Below are 19,468 nucleotides of genomic sequence, written 5' to 3'. Positions count from 1 at the left end.
TTTTACCATCTAAAATGGGGGCACTCTTCCTTTTATCTAGGTCATGAAGGCATTGGAATGGTTAATGAGCTTAGCAACAAGACAGGGAAGCTTCACACACAGAGGTTATATGTGACACCATAAACACTATAGATTTGGAAAGCTACTGTATCTGAAGAAGCTCTGAACATTATGTATGTTCAGAGGAAAGAGGAAAATCTAATTCATCCTGAGTTGAGTAATCACTGATATTTTTTCTGGAGGGGTTTCAAGAGAGTAGCACTCTGGGTAGATTGAGACTAGGTTGTTCAAGTTATTGTTACAAATTTTGTTCATTTTCAGTTCTCCAGGAATCCTGTGTTTCTTAATACCCATTACACTAAAATGAGTGTAATCCATCTTTTAATTTCTGGGCTCAACAGGATCACCTGGCATGAATGAATTAACAAGAGGGTTTAATTTATCCCCAGTCACTTCCCCAGTGCAGGGGTGGGAGACTCTTGGGGGTCATGCTTCCTCCAACCCTGGTCTATTTACAATAGCCTGGTCACTTAGGAGTCCCTCTACCAAGGATTCTCCAACTCATGCATGGGGATTTTTTTACTCCAGTAGCAAGAAACATTCAAACTAATCACTCGGCCTTTCACATCTATGTGCATCTGTTGTCGGACAGGAGGTAGGCACCGAGCCTGATCCCATGGAGGCTGACGCTGACCTGCGCCCAGTTCTCAGCTTGTGTGCTCAGGTGGGTCCAGCCTGCCCCGGTCACAGCCCCAGCTAGGGGTCACCGGGGCCAGGGCTGGGCAGGAGGACATGGCTTGGGGTTTCTGGTGTGGTTCTGCTGCAGCTGTTTCTCCTGAGCCTCTGATGAGCAGTGACGGTCTGGCTGTTGAAGGCAGAAAAAGGTCAAAGTATACCGGATTTCTGAAAATGAAAAAAAAAAAAAAAGAAAGAAAGAAAGGGTGGTGGTGCGTGTTTGAGAGGTTTTCATCTTTTTTTTTTTTTTTTTTTTTTTTGGTAAAGTGGAAAACAAAAATTCTGAATGACCTTGAGTGGTCCTAAAGGAGCCAATAAAACTGTGTGACAGCATCAAATTTGCTATTTCTACAGAGGGGGGAAATGGAAAAATAACTAAAACAGAATCTCCAACAAGATTTTTAATAACTATAGTCTTTCTTTGTCATAAGAGGAAGAAGACTTTTGCTGTGTTTTAAAGTACTAAGAAAATGAAATGGAATCAGCAGCAGAGTCCAAGCCTGCTGTAGCACCAAGGGACAGAACTAAAAATGAGTTTGAGAATGCAGGCAGCAAAAACGAACCGACACACCTTCAGAAAGAAGCTGCTAGCGCTGATGAAGCTTTTAGCATATTGGATTTCTTAGGACCAGAAAATCCTTTATCAAAATGAAAAGATTTTGATCCTATAGCATTTGTTCAACACTGCTGTATTTCAGTAAACCGGATCCTGGTCTGCTTTGTTGAAAGAATTATAGAAATTAAACTTGGAATATTTGGGTGGGAAAAAAAAACCAAACAGACCACCACCTTGTTCCTCTAAGCTATTCCCTGTGTCTAGCGGCCCGAGCTGTGTATAATCCCTCCTGACAGGTGTTGGGCTATTTTGGTTCTCCAAACCTGCAGAAACGAGGATCTGAGAGATCCCCGGGTAATTCATTCCCCAGTCTAACTGCTCTTGGCAGGAAAGGTTTTCCCCTTCCACTGTGAACTTCTCTTGCTTTAATTTAAGTCCATTGTGGCTTGACCCACATGGACATGGAAAGTGATGTATACACTTTTTATATATAAATGTATTTTATATATTTATATTTTTATTTATTTAGGTACTACTTATTATAAGCAGACTTCCAGTACCTAAAGGGGCCGGCAAGAAGCTGGAGAGGGGCTTTGTACGTGGGCACGTGGTGACAGGCCAAGGGGGAATGGCCTTAAGCTGAGAGAGGGGAGATGCAGATGAGCTGTGAGGCAGAAATTGTTCCCCGTGAGGGCGGCGAGGCGCTGGCCCAGGCTGCCCAGAGCAGCTGTGGGTGCCCCATCCCTGGCAGTGCTCAAGGCCAGGCTGGATGGGGCTGGGAGCAGCCTGGGCTGGGGGGAGGGGGCCCTGCCCACAGCAGCGGGGGTGGGACTGGGTGATTGTTAAGGTCCCTTCCAACCTGAACATTCTGATGTTGGATTTTGCCTGGAAATTTATATATTTGAAACAATTGGTTATTTTGTCTGAGCAATACCCAGTCTTGGCATGGGACAAGGAATCAGGGTAGATCATACCGTGGAGCTGCTCTCACCCCTGCCCAGCTGCATGTGCTGGACAAGCACAACACCTGCTGTCTGCTCACATGGCCATGTTTATCTAGGTAATTGCTTCCTTGCTCCTCGTTGGGGTCTCCTGTTGCTCTGTCTCTTCCTTTGGGTGCTCCAGGATTTCATGTCTGTGATGGACTTGGTTTTCTTTTGCTCGGGTAAGTGACTTGGGGGTTTCAGATATCTGCGCTTCCTCAATTTTCAAGTTAGAAAAAAAAAATATTACAAAGTATGTAATGGTTTTCAGTTTAACCAACAGTATAGAGAGAACAGCCCTGAATACTCAAAAACAAACAAACAAACAAAAACAAACCAAAAAAACAACCCCAGAACAGGACATGTATATCAGATTTATTTATAAGTTGGTTGGGACGTTGGGAAACTGCTTCAGGAAAAAGAATGAATTTAAGCTGACCACAGGGTACATATCCAGATGGAGCTCTGTTTTTGCTTCCCCTATGAACAAGGTGCTAAAAATTAAGGAAGCTGTAATTCAAAACTAAGTTGAGGTGGAATGGACTGCCAAAGGCTCCAGCTTGTTGCATATTAGCTTTACGTGCTGATAAAATACTAATAATCACTTAGCTTGAGTAATGCTTTTTCAAGAGTAATTTGTTTGTATACATCTTTAGTGGGATTATATTTGGCTAAAAATAAATAGGAGGAGAAAACAAAGGTGATAATCTTACGGGTTTTTTTCTTTAGGAAAAATGAAAAAAAACATGGCAAATAAATTCTGAACAACATGGGCAATGTGAAAATATGCAAAAGACTGTTGATAGTTTTTTATGAATTTTGGCTTTTTTTTTTTTCTCTGCTTCCTGGCCTTCTAACAAGGCTACAGACTTTTGGGTAGACGTTTAGTTGTTCAGCAGCAGTTACAGTAATTTTGTTTCCCTTTCCCAAGTAGTTTGTGGCTCTGTTTTGTTTTAAACTTAGTTCTTCCTATTTTGATTTCCTCACTTGGGTTTACTTTGGTAAATATTACTTTCATGCCATTCCTCTGGGAAAACGTTTTTATATTGCTGTGATTATTGTTGGGAGAGCTAATCTCTAGCATAAATGAAGAGAAGTCAAAGAAATGAAAACAAATGATGGCAGTGTTCCCAAGAGACTACAAATTTACTTTTCTAGATTCACAGCAAGATGCTTTGGGTTTGCTTCTGTGAGCAATTTAACTTGATTTATCCTTCCAACCATCAATGAAATATCTATATATTGTATTTCCTCAGCAGTGGCTGTGACATCCAGAATTGTTGCCTCTCCACATGCTTTTCATAATGAATACACTTCTGGCAAGTTTGCTTGTATCGGAGCTGCATCGTATCCAGACAGTTTTTCATGGTTTTCTTCCATTTACTTGTCTTGAAGTTGCTATATTTGATAATGTCTTCACACCAGGAAGGAAAACAGGGTAGTGACTACAAATGCAGAAAAAAAATGCTTCCTCTCGGAAAGGGGACCAATTTTTGCACATTGCTACAGAAAGAAAGATCTGAACCTGATTTAGAGTATTTAGCTTTTGAAGAGTTTGTGAAAAGTTACCTTGAGATAGTAAACTGGGTACTCCTGTTTACCTGTAAATGGTCTATCCCTGACTAAATGCTTTCTAGTTTGTCAAAACTGCTTTAAATTGAACTTTTTTCCTCAAGCATCCTATACTGGGTGGGGGAGGCAGGGGGAGGATATTAATGCAAAACTCTGCAGATGTCTATCTGTAGTTTTGGTGTGTGTTAACCTGGTTTCTCAAGAAATGAGGTAAAATATGTAGCAGTATAAATGAAATAGGTGGGTGTATGAAAATATGTTAGGAACCCACCTTCCAAGTGTTAGCACATGGGACACTGCAGTTGCTGGCTTGGCTGAATGTACATGACATTGATAACAGTAGGTTTAAATTTTCTAAGCATCCAAATTTCCTAATAACTAACTGATAACCTTAAATTAATGCATAGATAAAGGGGTTTGTTGAAGTTCCTGCTGACATCGGCAAAGATAGGCTTCACCTCTTGGGTCACGAATGCTTAAATTTGGAAAATAGCAAAGAGAGCAGGGACTTTGGTCTACACTTCTCTGCTCTTCCCTTTGCTCCTACATCCCTGCAGAGGTGCCTGATGCCTTACCAGACTTTAGTCCTTTCATGATGACAGTATTATTTTTTATCTTATTTCCAGTCCAAATGCAAACATAGAAAACATGTTACAATTGTTCTTTCCCTCCTTTTGTGGTCATTTGCCTAATGTATTGATAGAAAGTTCCCCTACCCTTCCATCAGCCACCCAGAGTAAGGCAGATTTCTTCCTGCCTCTCAGGTTAGGCACTCATTCTGCAATTGTCTCTCAGCTTTAATTTGTACCTACGACATTTATTTATGGAGTTTTTTTCAGTGGTCATAGCAAATGATCATTAGATGCAGTTACCATACAGATATAAAGCAAATGCAAGTCTTTCATGTTTCTGCTTGATGATTGCCTTTGTTTTAGAGTCATGGAATCATTTAGGGTGGAAAAGACCTTTGAGATCATCAAGTCCAACCATTAACCTGGCACTGCTAGGCCCACCGCTAACCCACGTCCCTAAGTGCCACATCCACACATCTCTTAAATACCCGCCGGGATGGTGACCCCACTGCTTCCCTGGGCAGCCTGATTTGATGCTTGACAACCCTTTGGGTGAAGAAATTTTTCCTAATATCCAACCTAATTTTAGCATAAATTAATCCCTAGGTACCTGTTCTCACATTTTTTATTGTTAAGCATTTCCCATTGCTACTCATCCTACCTGTCGGGTGATTAAACAGTTTCTGCTGTGTTAAGCCTCCTAAGTTTGAGTCGGATCCATCAGCACATCGGTGGTGAACACACGGTGGAGGTCATGTGAAGCCTTGAAGCCGATGCCGTGCAGCCCCAGAGTTTTTCCTGCAGCAGGATTGCGTTTGCCTGCAAATTGCCGAAAAGTCAGCGCTCTGCCCCGCTGCGAGTGGCTCCTCTCCGTTTATATTTCAGCCTCCTTCAGCCTCTTGTGTTTCCTGGTGTTTCTCCCCATCAAAGATGTTTGGGCTCTGATCTTATCAGAGATGTTTGTATTTGCTTACAACTCGTTTCTGATCCATTGTAGTTCTATACCCAGGTGTTCAGCAGGGCTTATCTTTGGGGAGGAAAATGAAGGAATTTTTCTGTTTTTTTAAAACTAGTTATAGCTGTTCCTGTCATCTTCATGGAAGACCACAGCATATTCCCCTTTTCTTCTTTTTCTAATTTTATATCTGAATAATTTGTCAGTATTTAACTCTGAAAATAATTTTCAAAATATATATCACAATGTCTTCTGTAGCTGATATTTTTGGAGCTACCTTCTGATAGAAAAAAAGGTACAGCTTGCTTTGCCCGTTCATCCTTTTGTTATTATTATTTGCAGGCTCTGAAAACTCCTACTTCTCTGAGAGCTTGTTATTTATCTAGAGATAAAAAAAGCCTGTCCTTGTAAGTTCTTTTCTTGCATGAAAGTGAAATTTCAGGCACCTTTTCAATTGAGTTTAAGGGTTTCTAGTTTTACTCTACATACGATTTGCTGTGCTATAAGGACTAGTCTATATTCTTCTAAATTATTTTTTCCACATTTGTCTGTTGGTAACTATTTTTCTTTAGCCATCATTGACTTTGAACCAAACCACTTGGGGATTAACCAATCAAAATCCTTTGGGTTTTTTTCCTTATATACAACCAGCTCCTTTGTGCAATTCCCAGCTTTTGTAAAACATGTTCTTAACATAGCATCACCTTTTGTTAGTAATTTTTATATTATATATCCAGCTACAGCAGCTGTCCAGTTAAATCCTCTACCTTGTGGCTTTCATGGCAATGTGGTGAGGTTTAAATTCCAATATTGTCCTTCTTGATGCGAGAACCTCCACTGCCTCTTCCTCAAACTTCTGCAGCATCTCCTCCTCAAATACATGAAACAAAAGAAAACCACTTCAAGGGGTGCTTGTTAGAACCTATGTTCTTTACCACCTTCCCCCAACTTTGGGAGCAGCATCAACTCCTGCTGATACTAAATCAAGCCTTATCTGCCCAAAAAGCAGCTGGGCAACTTGACAAGGAGAGACGAGTGTTAGGAAATCCCAGGCAGCCCAGCACCGTGCCGGAGTGCAGCGGTCTGGAAGGCAAGCTGCAAGCATTGCGTTGCCATGTTCTTAGATCAGGCTGTACCTGATGAAACAAGATGTCTTTTTAATATATTTCTCCTTTTCTTACTTTGAAGGGAAAAGCTTTTCCCTGGCATTGCAGGGAAGCAGTGTTCCTGCTTGGAACAAGCACTGCATGAAAAACAGGAATATATTTAACTTTTGAAAGCATTTTTAATGAAGACCTCCTGCATCTGAAAAGGCTGTGATTTTAGGCACGGTAGGCTAAGAATTTCCAGCCCTGTGTTTTGTTTGTATTAAAAATAATTTTCCATAAGCTGTGATATTTTTCCTCCTCAAAGAATAAGATATTGATTTAATAATTCAAATGTAGTCAACTGGAGGTTGATAAGTCTAACCTGCATAGATCTTCTTGCAAATTGCAACAGTGTATTTTTATTTTTAAACAAAAGCTGCTAATATTTTCTCAAGAGTATTCAGAGTAGCTGTAGTGTTACAAAGTGGGGAAAATCCTCTTCCCTGCAGCAGCTGATCACGCTTTTCAGAGTGAGGAGTGTGCTCAGAGTGGGGCAGCAGGACCAAAGAGACTGAAGGGGCAGAGCCAAGAGTTGTCCGTGGCTAAAGGAAATGTATTGGGATGTTTTGCCTGGGAATGTCACAAAATAGCAAAAATAGAAACTTTAGAAGCACCCGAGCAATGCTAATGAGCTGGGTTTGGCGGTACAACGTGTGACGTTTCTTCTTTCCACTCTGCTGCCGTTTAATCCTAAAGGAGATTAAAGGCATTTAATTCATTCATAAGTTTTTGTAAGTGGCCTAAGGTGGAATTCAGGCCTTAATTAAAATGTATTATTTACAGACCACTGGAGAGCTCTCTCTTCTCTTCCGTTTCCTCATTTAATACCTTCTAGAGGGAGTATCTGTTTGATTTCAGTCCTGGTCCCGCTCAGTCTCAAGCAGCAGCACAGCATGTGATGCGGCCACGCACACCACAGCTAAAACCAGTGAGAAGTGGTGATGGGCAGTAACCAGGAGGAAGGCATCTCTGTTCTTGAATTATGTGAGACTGTTTGCTGGAGGGGAGCAGTGCTGAACTGGTGTTACTGCATTAAGGAAGGGACACTCAGTGCTGGTGGCCATCCAGGCTGTGTCTGCAGCCCAGGAAATCCCTCCTGCCCACCACCTCCAGCAAACAGCCTTCATGGGCAGGATGACTTGCTCTGAGAGGTCCCTTCTGTCCTCCTTGGACCATGGAGAAGCCAAAAGGTAGATTGGCTACCTGAACTGCTTCTGTTAGATTTTTTTTTTTTTTTAAGTGTATTACTGCATCTGAAACCTGGCCATCCCTTCATCCCCACACTGAGAAGCCATAGAGGGGTGTCGTGGTTTAACCCCGGCTGGCAACTGAGCCCCACGCAGCCGCTCGCTCACTGCCCCTCACCCAGAGGGATAGGGAGGAGGATCTGAAAGGAATGTGAAACTCAAGGGTTGAGATAAGAAACATTTAATAGGTAAAGCAAAACCGCACACCCAAGCAAAAGCAAACCCAGGAATTCATCCCCCACTGCCCACGGGCAGGCGGGGGTTCGTCCATCCCCAGGGCAGCCGGGCTCCATCACACGTAACGGCTACTCGGGAAGACAAACGCCACAATGCCAAATGTCCCCCCTTCCTTCTTCTTGCCCCAGTTTATATACTCAGCATGATGCCATATGGTATGGAACGTCCCTTTGGCCAGTTCGGGTCACCTGTCCTGGCTGTGTCCCCTCCCAGCTTCCCGTGCCCCTCCAGCCCTCCCGCTGGCAGGGCCCAGGAAACCGAAAAGTCCTTGATTTAGTGGAAACATCACCCAGCAACAACTAACATCAGTGTGCTATCAGTGTTGTTCTCACATCAGAGCCAAAACACAGCACTCTACTTGCCACCAAGAACAAAACCAACTCTATCCCAGCTGACACCAGGGCAATGGGGAAAAATAATCCTGAAAAAATATATTCCCATGTTGGTTTTCTTTGTGTTTAATTAACTTGAAGTGAGTAGTGGGGGCAGTTATTGCTTGTCATCTGCAGCACCTATCTCCTGGGACAGGGTCCTGTCTTATGAGAGATCCTTATAGTCTTTAATTCTTGCAAGTTATAAGTTCTTCTCTTTTCTTTATCAGAAAAGACATGGGTTTAATGGATATTTGGCCTCCTTACAGAAATGATTAAATAATTTTCATTATTTCTCATTCTGCAAGACCAAATATATAATCACCTGGTAACTGCAAACATGCACAGCTGAATACAGCACACATAAAAGAGATGATGTAGTCAGTCTGTATTTATCCTAGAGATTTGTTTTGGAGACCATACCCCTCAGGCTGTCTGCATGCTTCATGCTGAGTAGGGGAACAGCCCAAAAGCAGCCTTGAAAGCCTTTATATGACATCAGGGGGCAATGGTGGGGCTGGCACTTCTGCTTCTTTGGGTTGCTGAGTATCTGCATAGTGTCTGCAAAAATGGTACAAAGCAAACCCTCACCCTCTGCTGCTTTTCAATGGTGAGGTTTAGATTAGATATTAGAAAAAAAAACACCAAAAACCCACCAACGCCAAAACCACTGAAAGGGCTGTCAAGCACTGGAACAGGCTGCCCGGGGCAGTGATGGGGTCACCACCTCTGGGGGTATTTAAAATGTGTGTTGTAGATGTGTAGAGGAATTGTAGAGGAATGAGAGAGAGAGAGAGAGTGAGTGTTCCCTGGATGGAGGAGAGACAAGGAGAAGGATGCGGCAGAGGCAAGAAGCCAGGTGGACTGGCCTGAAGAGTGTGAAGAAAGAGCACGAACAGTAGATGAACTGTTGAAACCTTGTGGGGGACATTCCAGAGCAAGGTACGGGGACTACTTATTGAAGTTAACCTGGAATGTGATGGTAAAAGCCTTGTTGCAGCGGGCTAGTTTTGAGAGTGCCGCAAAATAGATGTGGTGCTTAGGGACGCGGGTTGGTGGTGGGCTTGGCAGTGCTGGGCTAACGGCTAGACTTGATGATATTAGAGGTTTTCTCCAACCAAAACGGTTCTCTGATTCTAAGCAAATGTTGTTTCAGCCCTCGCAATCTCAATGCATTATTCTGGCCCTAAAGCAGTCATTTACAAGGGATGCTGTAACGTTTTGCCCCAAGATAACTTTCCATCCATGCAGTTGTCCTGATGACCTTCAGGGAAAGTGGTGGCTCAGGGCTGTGGGCTGTGTGGGAGAAGGTGGCTTTGCATTTTCCTTTGCAAGGACACGTGGCTGCTCAGCACATCTAAATTCACTGCTGAGCCTTTCTGCTGACTGTCTGGTGGCCCTGGAGCAGGATCTGTGTACACGGGGCATGCCTCCATGGTCTGAGCTGCAAAATGCTCTGCAGCCCATGGGTGGTGGAAGGTCACGTTTTGAGCCTCTCGCACAGGCACGGGTCTGGCTGCTGGCTCCTACAGCCACTGCCATGCTGCTCTTGCTTATACCCTGCAGCTGCTGAATGCTGCTGTACCTGAAAATACAGGTAGTTTCTTGGTATCACAATCACTTAGGTGAGTATTGGTTGAGTGAGTAATAAGTTGCCGTTGTTGATGAGCAAGGAAAGGTCTCAGTAAAGCAGAACTGATCATCTCTGTGCTCCTGACACTTAGAGCAGACAAGCACAGATGAAGCACTGGCAGGGCCTTTGGCTTTTCACAGAGGAGAATTATGGGTGGCAGATGCGCTCCACAGATAATACTTTTGTCAGTGCCAATTTGCGCAAACATTGGCCAATTAAAAATTATTAAATCTTTCAAGTCTCTGCCATCACTTTATGTTGCTAAAGTCCCTGCAGTTGCTATGAACAAAGAGAGTTTGTTAGCATGTCAACTTTTGAAATTGTTACACAAAAATCTCTATTGCCTGAGGATGCTTTGGAAAAAGCGGATCAGTGTGCTGCTTTAAAATTAAAGTATTTGCTTTAGGCAATTATATAAAAAAATCTGGTTTGACTTTTAATATTTTTTCTAAAGTGCAAACTACAAATTTCCATACTGAAATGAAAAGCATGAATATTCTGCTCACTGTTTCCATGGACTACATGAGTAACTTTTTCAATTCTTGTTTTTTCTAAAAAAAAAAAAAATAATCAGTAAAAACTCGAAAATATAGTACAATAAATAAACCACAAACTGACTGAATTATAGCCCAATGAAGGGTCTTCCTCATCCCTTTTACTGGGGAGTTGCTGCTGATGCTGGCATGGCTACATGGGGCTCTGGTAAAATGGCAGAGGAAGGAGAGGCAAGCAATACCGGCCAGCTGGCTAAGGGTGGCTTCCATGGGGAATTTCTGTGTCACTAAAAAAAACAAAAAGAGTTAAAAATCAGAGCTTATGCTTTTCCATTGTGATTTTAAAATTTCATTTTGGCAATGCCATCAGGTAATTTAATGAATCCCCTGTTTCCATTATCTTCTGCCTGTCAAATCACCTGGATAACTGGCATCTTCCTCTCCTGGCAGAGTGGGATTCACTCTTTGCTAAGCTGTGGGGTGCAGGGGACCAGCTGAGCTCCCCAGGCTGCTCCTCTCTATTCCTGACCCCTTGGAAGTTTGGTGCTGGCACGCCTGCCTCTGCTAAGGTGGTTGGTGATACCGTGGTTTTTTTGGGGGATCTGCTCCAAGGCACTTCAGCCCGGTTTCAGTGCCTCCCAACAGTCAATGATCACCACATATCTCCTTGCGTAGGTAAATAACACTTGGGCAAGCAGCTTTTGGGTGGGATTAGTTTGCAACAGTCCTGCAGAAGGACTAGCTCAGCAATGCTGGAGGTAAAGGCACAGGCACTACTTGACTCACACCCCATAGCCATGTGCACAGAGGTAGTGGGACTGCCCCCGTGATGTGATGTACAAGTAATTCACATGCACGTGCCTGTGGCTCAATGTACACAATGCAGGTAAGGACATGCTCTGGCTGGGGGCGAAGCTATCATGTCATGGTGTCAATACAGAAATAAGATTTTTAACTGCTGAGGATCTCAGAGTTGGTGCTGGGATTGGGTGTCATTCATACATCTCACCTACAGCAGCACGTTTATTGAATTGTGAGTAGGAAAATGTGAAAAGTGAGGACCTGCTCCACTCCCTTGAGCTTGTAGACTTCATGGGTTTCACATTGTGACACCAAAGCCAAGTAGTGACAGAGCAACTCTTCTGGGCACCCATGTTATCCAGTAGCATGGCCTCAGCTCTTTCCAAAAATACCCGTTCCTCAGACAGTTTTCAGAGCCTGCCCCTTAGGCTATCCAGTATGGAATATTTCCTTAAAAGAAAGAGTTGCTCTTTACAGCAAGGGTCTGCAGCCTTAGCTTGCCCTACGGCGCTCATCGTGGGGTTCCCCTGCACTGTGACCATGGAGTTTTCTGTGTGGTGTTCTCCGAAGTGAAGACTGGGAGGAGAAAAAGCAACTTTTTCCCCTCTGCTTTGCTGATCTCTTTAAGTATTCTGCATTTGTCTGTTAGGAGTAAAGTTTTGCCACAGGAGAGATACTAGGGAAAAACAAAACAAAAAAGCCGTAAGATTGTTTACTTCATATGCTGGGAATTATAATACAAATTATGCAGAATGCCATTAAGTAAGCTGAAATGCATTCAGAAGAAGGAATTGTGGGTTTACATCCCAGCGCTGATTTATTCATCCCAGCACCAGTGGCTGCCGTCACCGCCAGCCATCACACATCCAGATTGTTCCGCTGAGGCAGGATCCCACCGCTCCTCCTGAAGCCAGTCACACTCCTCTTCCTCAGGGCTTTGGGCATGAAAAACATGTTTCTAGACTTCTGCCCATGTTTCTGGATGTCTTTAATCTCTGTTGTTAGGCTTTAACTATGAGAAGAAAGAATTTTATTACACTCAGTGGAGTTGTCAGCTATTTCTTGGCCTGTATAAGTAACTTGTGATTATCTTTCCATGATAAAAACTTCATGGTGATAAAATAATCGTGTTTTTCAACAGGTATTTGGTAGTATTGGACAGAATAAAGAGGAAGTGGGGGTTTTGATACTTTCTTTAACATAGTTATTTTGAAGCAGCAGACAGGCTGGTATGTTTTTCTTCACCAGTCTGTCCGTAATACTCCTGCAGAGAAGACATTATATATTGAATCTCACTTATTTTCTCTCACTGGCTCTTCAAATATGTATTTAGCATGCTGTCTCCCAGTGGGCAGGCAGGCAGTGGGGCATCAAGGGCCCCACTCCCATATCGGCATCCCCGAGGGCTGCCAGGGGAACCAGCTGCAGGAAGCCCAGCAAAAAACTGATTTTGGTCCAAGGGAATCAGAAACACTGTTTGTTTTTTAGTCCAGCCAGCTCCAGACTGATTCCCAATTAAATGAAAAAAAAGCCCAGCAAAGAAAAAAAACAACTGGAGAATGTACTGTGGCTGACACTCTTGGTAATTTCAATTGCACCGATGCAAACCCATGGTAAAGCTGATGGTTCAGTGGCTGGTAGTAACTCAGTTCCTTCTGACAGTTATGTCAGAAGCAGATGGTTTTGCACATGGGTTTTATTTCTATTTCTATAAACAAACATTTATTCTGACTGCTATGCTAAATATATATACTTTATTAAATGGTCTTAGCTGCTACTGTGAGTAACGGTAATTACCCAACCCATGTCAGCTAGAGTCTGACACCTACTTTACAGCAAATGAATATATGATATATATATCATATATGAATATAGTGACATCACTCCAAAGTTTTAAAAAAAAACAATAAATTGAGCCACCCTTAGTTGATGTTCCACAGCCAGAATACTTCCTGAAGCAATCTTCATGGCTGTCTTGAATGCTGCTAAGGATAGTCTAATATGAAATATGCAATAGCTGTAGTTCTTCCTTGTACTTCTGACATGATGCTTTTAATAAGATAATATACAGTATACCTTAGCACTGCATCCCTGCATCTTCCCAGCAATTGAAGGACATGTTCCCAGATTTTCATTAAACAAGGTGCTCTTCTCTTCCACCTAGCCACAGAAAATCAGCTAGTCAGGGACTGGGAGGGAGAAGAATCACTCGAATGTGTGTTGAGCCTGAAGGACAGGCAGAAGTGCTGCTGACAGTATAACCTCAGCTACACTGCATTAGGAGTGCCTGAAAAACAAGAAAAAACCCAGTAATGGATGGCTTCCTTTGGCTTATGTTGTGGGATTGTGTATCCCCCCCAGCCACCAGCTCAAGGCTTACGCTGTTAATGAGAACAAGTGGGCTTGGTCCTGGCTTCACTGCCCCCCACAGCAGGTGAAAACGTGGAGCAGGGAGCATACACTGCCCGAGCTGCCTCTTTGCTAAGCAAGGGGCTGGAGGCAGTTATGAATTTCCAAAGTCTTTAAGAAATAACCTGTTTCCCTGTGCTGCTGCTTTTCCCTCTCTGGAGGCCAAGGCTGTGGTTCAGTTTGCAGAGGGGCTGGAGTCTCTGGGCACGCTGCCTGTTGAGCTCTTGGAAGTAGAGACCCTCCATTTTTCAACGTGGCCATTGGGCTGCACACCAGTATTTTGCCTGGGCATGCCTGAGTTTTCTACTCTTCTCTGGGCTGACTTTTTTTTTTGTCTTTAAGCAAATTATTTTGCAAACCAGCATGTCATTTAGCAGCAGTAGTATTAGCAGAGGACCCTGTAACACAAGTGCAGCTCCAGGTGACGAGCTGGCTGAGCCCTGCCCATGGAAGTGCACATCCCATATGAACCTGGGGTGCTGGAAGGCCCTAAATTGGTTCATCTCCCCATACCATGATAGCAGCAGAGCTGCACACCCTTGCTGTTGGAAAAACCATGTGCTGGGGCTCTGTACCTTCCCCCAAGCGCTTGCTGGCACAGCTGCTGCAATGAAACACATACAGCCAAATGCCAAAGCTCCTGTCTTCCAAAACAGCAAATATAAAAACAATCTAGCTCGTGGCCCAGTCCCCTGCTGAGCTCAGGCCGGTGTAAAACCATTTTGCAATCCAGCACGAGCTCCACCTGCAATGCATTAGCTTGTGGGTACAGCCTTGTCAAAGCAATACACTTGAAAATGAATGCTACAAATTGGAAATCATACTGCTTTATGTAGACTAGCAGAAAAATTGATATTACCTCTACCGTCTCCTCTGCTTCCTTCTCCACTCAGAAGGCTCCTAGACTAGCTGCAGCAGTGCATTAAAAATAGCAGAAGCAATGCGGGGAAACAAGAGCGTGTGCCCTGCTGCTGTGAACCCATGGCAGGAATGGGGGGTCCAGTTACATCTTCTTGGTGGTGTGTTTTGGTCCCCATTTCCGATATTGCTGTGAATGCTGCAAAGCCTAAGTACCCCCAGTAAATGTATAATTCAATTTAAAGACTGGAGCTGAAATCTGTGTTGGTGTTGGACAAACTGTTGGCAGGTGGCTGGAAGCTGGTGGGTCCCTGTGTCTGCTCAGGGCAGGTTCCCGCTATACAAGAGCATCTGGTCAGTCCATCATAACCCACCGCAAGTTCCCGCTCTTCCACAGCTCATCTAAAACCCGTCATCATGCAGGAAAGAGTGACAGCATTTATCAACGAGCCAAAATAACAGTAAGATGTAAATAGGCCCAAGCAGAGTGTTTGTAGTCAGAGAACAGCACTTTGCACAAATCCTGCTGGGATCGGATTATCCTTGACTTGACTTTCCTGATCTTTTGGTATGCTGCTCGATAGACGTCCTTCTAAACTGCATCTCCTATTTTTTCACTTTAATTCCTGGACTCGATTATCCACTCTCCCCTGTGTTTAAGCCAGTTTTGGTTCACTCACTTCACACTTATCTTTTTCAAAAAGTGTCCGTGTTTACAGTTTAGCTCATTTAACTTCTGTTTTCCTCTCTCTCTCTCCCTGCAATTGTGTTATAACTGATAATTTATGCTTGGGGAATAAAAATAGGGATACTTTGTTCGCAAACTGCCTAGCTATTTAGCAAAGCCAACTCCTTCCAAAGTGCTCTCCACCACTAGTAAATCTCTTGGAAATCCTGCTGATGTCCCTTGGCTGTGTTGGTATTTGCAGCCCAGATACGGGGCATCCTTTCTTATAAAAGGAATGATATTTTATAATATAAAATATATAATTCCATATATCGATATGGAATTATATCTGGGCTTGATTTAGGAGCCCTACTGTGTTGACAGTGGTGCAAAGGGATGCCCAAGCCTGCAGCTTTGTCTCCATTGCTGCACTCTACTTAGAGATGCAAATTATTGACACTAACACAAAGGAGCTACTTTTCCTGCTCCCTTCCCTGTCCCTTGAAGTTAGTCCTCCATCCCAAATATCACTCCTTATTGCAGCATGTGTGCTTTGGTTTCCATACTTAATTTTCAAAAACATAGGCAGTGAATTGCCTTTGCAATCAAAATATTTTTAGCAAGAAAAGAGTCCAGTGTCGTTTTTTAAAGAAATGCAGTGCGGGGCGTGAGGACTTTCCTTGGAGTGAGACACACTTTTAGCTAATTTCTATTCCATGATGCACTGGAAAAATATTTTCCTTCAGTAGTTCAAGGCAAGATTTCCTCTAGGAGGCTGGAGCAGGGCAGGGTGCCAGTGTGCTGGTAGGGTTTGTGCTGGCTCAGCGGGCGCCCGTTGTGCCCACGTTGCCTTCTCTGCACATAGGCTGCCCTGGCTAAGCTTGCATTTCATCGGCCATGCCATGACTGTCCTATGGATGTCTTCAGTAGCTCTCAAAGCTGCAATTACTCAGACTTTGGATTTGGTTTCCCTCTCTTGGTTATTGCAAGGGGAGCTGAGCAGCCGTCACATGTTACAGAGCTGCTGCTGCTTGTAAAGGAAAGCACGTTTTTGATGGCAGTCCTTGTGTAAATGACCTTAAAATCTCTTTTCTAGCAATATTACACATTTGGAACTTTTGGATTTTTTTTTGAACAATTGTATAGATGAATTCACACAAATTCTCGGAGCAAATAAAACAGGGAAGGGATGTGGTCAGAGCACAAATACTTCTGAACACTATGGGTGTACTTGCCAAATGTTTGTATTTTTCTCATTCAGTCCCTGGTGATGTTTTCTACATATGGCTGCTTAGAGATGGAGAGAAAGTGAGCTCCCTATTGCATAGGTTCATATATACCATAAGGCCACAAGTATCAAACCTCAGCCATGGAGAAATGTCCCAGCCACATCAGTGTGGGGTATCCTGCTGTTGCCCTATGCTCTTGGCTCGCAGCAGTTGGCGCTGCCCTGCTGTCTGTCACCTGTGTAGACACAGGCACACTGGGATGCGTGTTTGCATGGTGCTGGGTGTTCTCAAACTGCAGCCACCACAAGTAGCTCATTTCATGCATAAGGCCCTTTGCAAAGGGAACTGTGCAAAGTCCCCAGAAAACAGGGATAACGAAACAGATGATTGGTTTAGGGTAAATATAAATTTCTCATCTACCAGAGTTGTTAAGCAACCCCGTGTACTTATACATGTGTATAATCAACCATTTCCAACAACTCCTCATTTCTTTTATCTCCTGATAAAAAGGGAAGCATTCAATTAGCAAGCAGAGGCTTTAAAAGGATGATTAAACAGAGCTCAGGAAATAATAAACCCATTTAATGAGCAAGGTCTTTCTACACTTGCCATTTAAGCTACTTTTGTTCTTTGAGAGAAAGAGCTCTAGCCAAGAAACTGCCCACCATTGTGTTAATAGGGGAAGTCTGCATTACCCACATGCATGCCAGGTGCCCTCGCAGGGCCCTTCCAAGGTTTTGGCCACCCAGCCCTATACTGTTTCTCCTGGATGATATGCTGCTGCCCTGGGAGAGCTTCTGCAGGGCATCATCCCCTCCGCCACGATGCTGAGGTTGTTCTACCACAATCTGCCATGTAGAGGAGGGATTTGCCATCTCCTGTGTTATTGCCTGAGCATGTCTCTCATATTGCTCTAGTTGACATACGCTTGAAGAACCTTGGAAATGGTGTGCTGAGAACAATTAATTACATTTGCAAACATAACTGGCAAAGATTTCCCATCTCTGGCAAACAAGGGAGAATTGATTGTTCAGAAGGCAAGGACTGAATGTGGCATCGGGGCATTCCCCTCTGCCCTTTCTTGTGTGAGTGCTCTGAGGAGCAACGCTCACTGATAAAAACCTGCCACCTCACCTGCAGCACATACCCAGCACCTCTGGGACATTTGCAGTCACCACCTCTGGTGGGCTTTTGGGCTGCCTGGCTTGGAAATAGTCAAATGTCAAACCAAAATGTGCTTGGGGAAAAGTTTACAGCTGTTTGAGGAGGACAGTGGAGGCACAAGCCAAATTAAGTTTAGCCTTTAGACTCCATTCCCATAGCCCTTTCAGAGCTGTTTTTTTCTGGCTGATGCTGGGAGGGTGAGCACGCAGCTGCTCTCATAGCACTGTCCCAGAAAAGTGACACCTCATTTATTCCAGGCAAGAAATAGCCACTGTTACAACCAATTAACCAGGGAGGTAAAAAGGAGACCGATGGAGATGTACTGATTCCTACAGCTGTTGCCTGTGCTCCTCTCCACACTCTCCCAGGGTGGGCGAGTGTCAGCCTCCAAGGAAAAAAAGCCCTGGTTTTAAGATGCTGGTTCTCATTTCGGTTGGACTGTGGTTTCCAGTTGGAAATTTCAGTTCCCTTGTTCCTGACATAGCGAAGGGGTGAGCTGAGACCCTGCTCTCCATGCACACAGCAATTGCCTGTTATCCTCTCTCACCTACCTGAATTATTATTTTTTTGTTCTTTCTATCTTAGCATACATAGAAAGTCTCCTTGGTGCAGGTTCACCTCCTGGCTTTCCCTGGAGGTTGGTACTATGAAATCCTGCAGAACCAGGTCGGGGAAGCATCCCCATGGATCAGGAAAGGGTTTTTCAACACTTTGGCTGTTAAAATTTGTATTGCTCTCCTATAATGCCCATTATTATTGGCATCGTGTCACTTAGTGAAGCTAAAACTCCATTACCATCTGCATCGCTCCTATCCAATGCGATCCCTCCCAGCTAAGCTGGCTCCCCAGAGTCTTTTACTCCTGCTATAATTTTGTGAAATAGAAGTTTCCATCCTTCTGCAATACTTGTAATCATACATTAAGTGAAGCAGTTTGCCCTGCATCACTCCTCCATAACCTTTTGTCGAAAATCTTGAGATTCCTCCTAATGTGCTTTTAATTTGCCTTTAACACTGGCAATGTCTCAACCAGAGGCATGCCCTGTGCTGGATGGGGCCAGCAGCATCACTGCTCCTTCCCTCTTGGCTTTTCAGGTTCAGGCTGCTCTTCGGTGCCTGGTGTCCCTCTTTTTTTCCTTGATCAACTATGCTGCAATAATTTAAAAACATCAAACCCCAATAGCAGAGGTGTTTGAAGCCATGCAATTCTGGTTAAAATGGGAGGTTGCACCAAAGGCGAGGCAAAGCGGCTCTGCAAAACCCCCTCGGTGCTTCTCTCTCCAACTAAAAATCCCCCTATAGGACACAACATTTTATGGCAGGCTTTGGAGCCCCACCAAACCGAAGCCTACATTCAGACATTTCCAGGTGTGAATGAAAGGTATGTTCAAAATCTATATTTTGACTGGTGGCAGCCCTGACCCCCTCCTTCCTGGGGGCTCCTGCTGCCTTTCTGCATGTCTCCTTCTGTGGCAGTGACAGGGATGATGCGGGATGCAGCTGCTGTGGCTGGGCTGGCAGATGCTGCTCTCCTGGTGAGCATCGGTGCGAGCAGGCAGGTTATTCGGATAACACTTTTGTAAATGACATTTTACATTAAAACTGAATTAACAGTGAGTTTGCTGTTTAGGAATAGAAGAAATATTATTACATTATTATTCATCTACATAATATACATAACAAACTATGTATATAGAAAATGTATAATTATCCAGTCCCCAATTAACCTGGGTACTAATTCAACAAGTTTGTGCACTGGCATTAATCTTTCTAATAACCTTCAGAAAAAATATTTAATCTTTGGTTTGTTTTCTCTCCTGCTCCAGTTCTGGCCCTTG

Source organism: Falco biarmicus, chromosome 9, assembly GCF_023638135.1.
Source record: "Falco biarmicus isolate bFalBia1 chromosome 9, bFalBia1.pri, whole genome shotgun sequence".
Classification (NCBI taxonomy): domain Eukaryota; kingdom Metazoa; phylum Chordata; class Aves; order Falconiformes; family Falconidae; genus Falco; species Falco biarmicus.
This window is presented reverse-complemented; position numbering follows the sequence as displayed.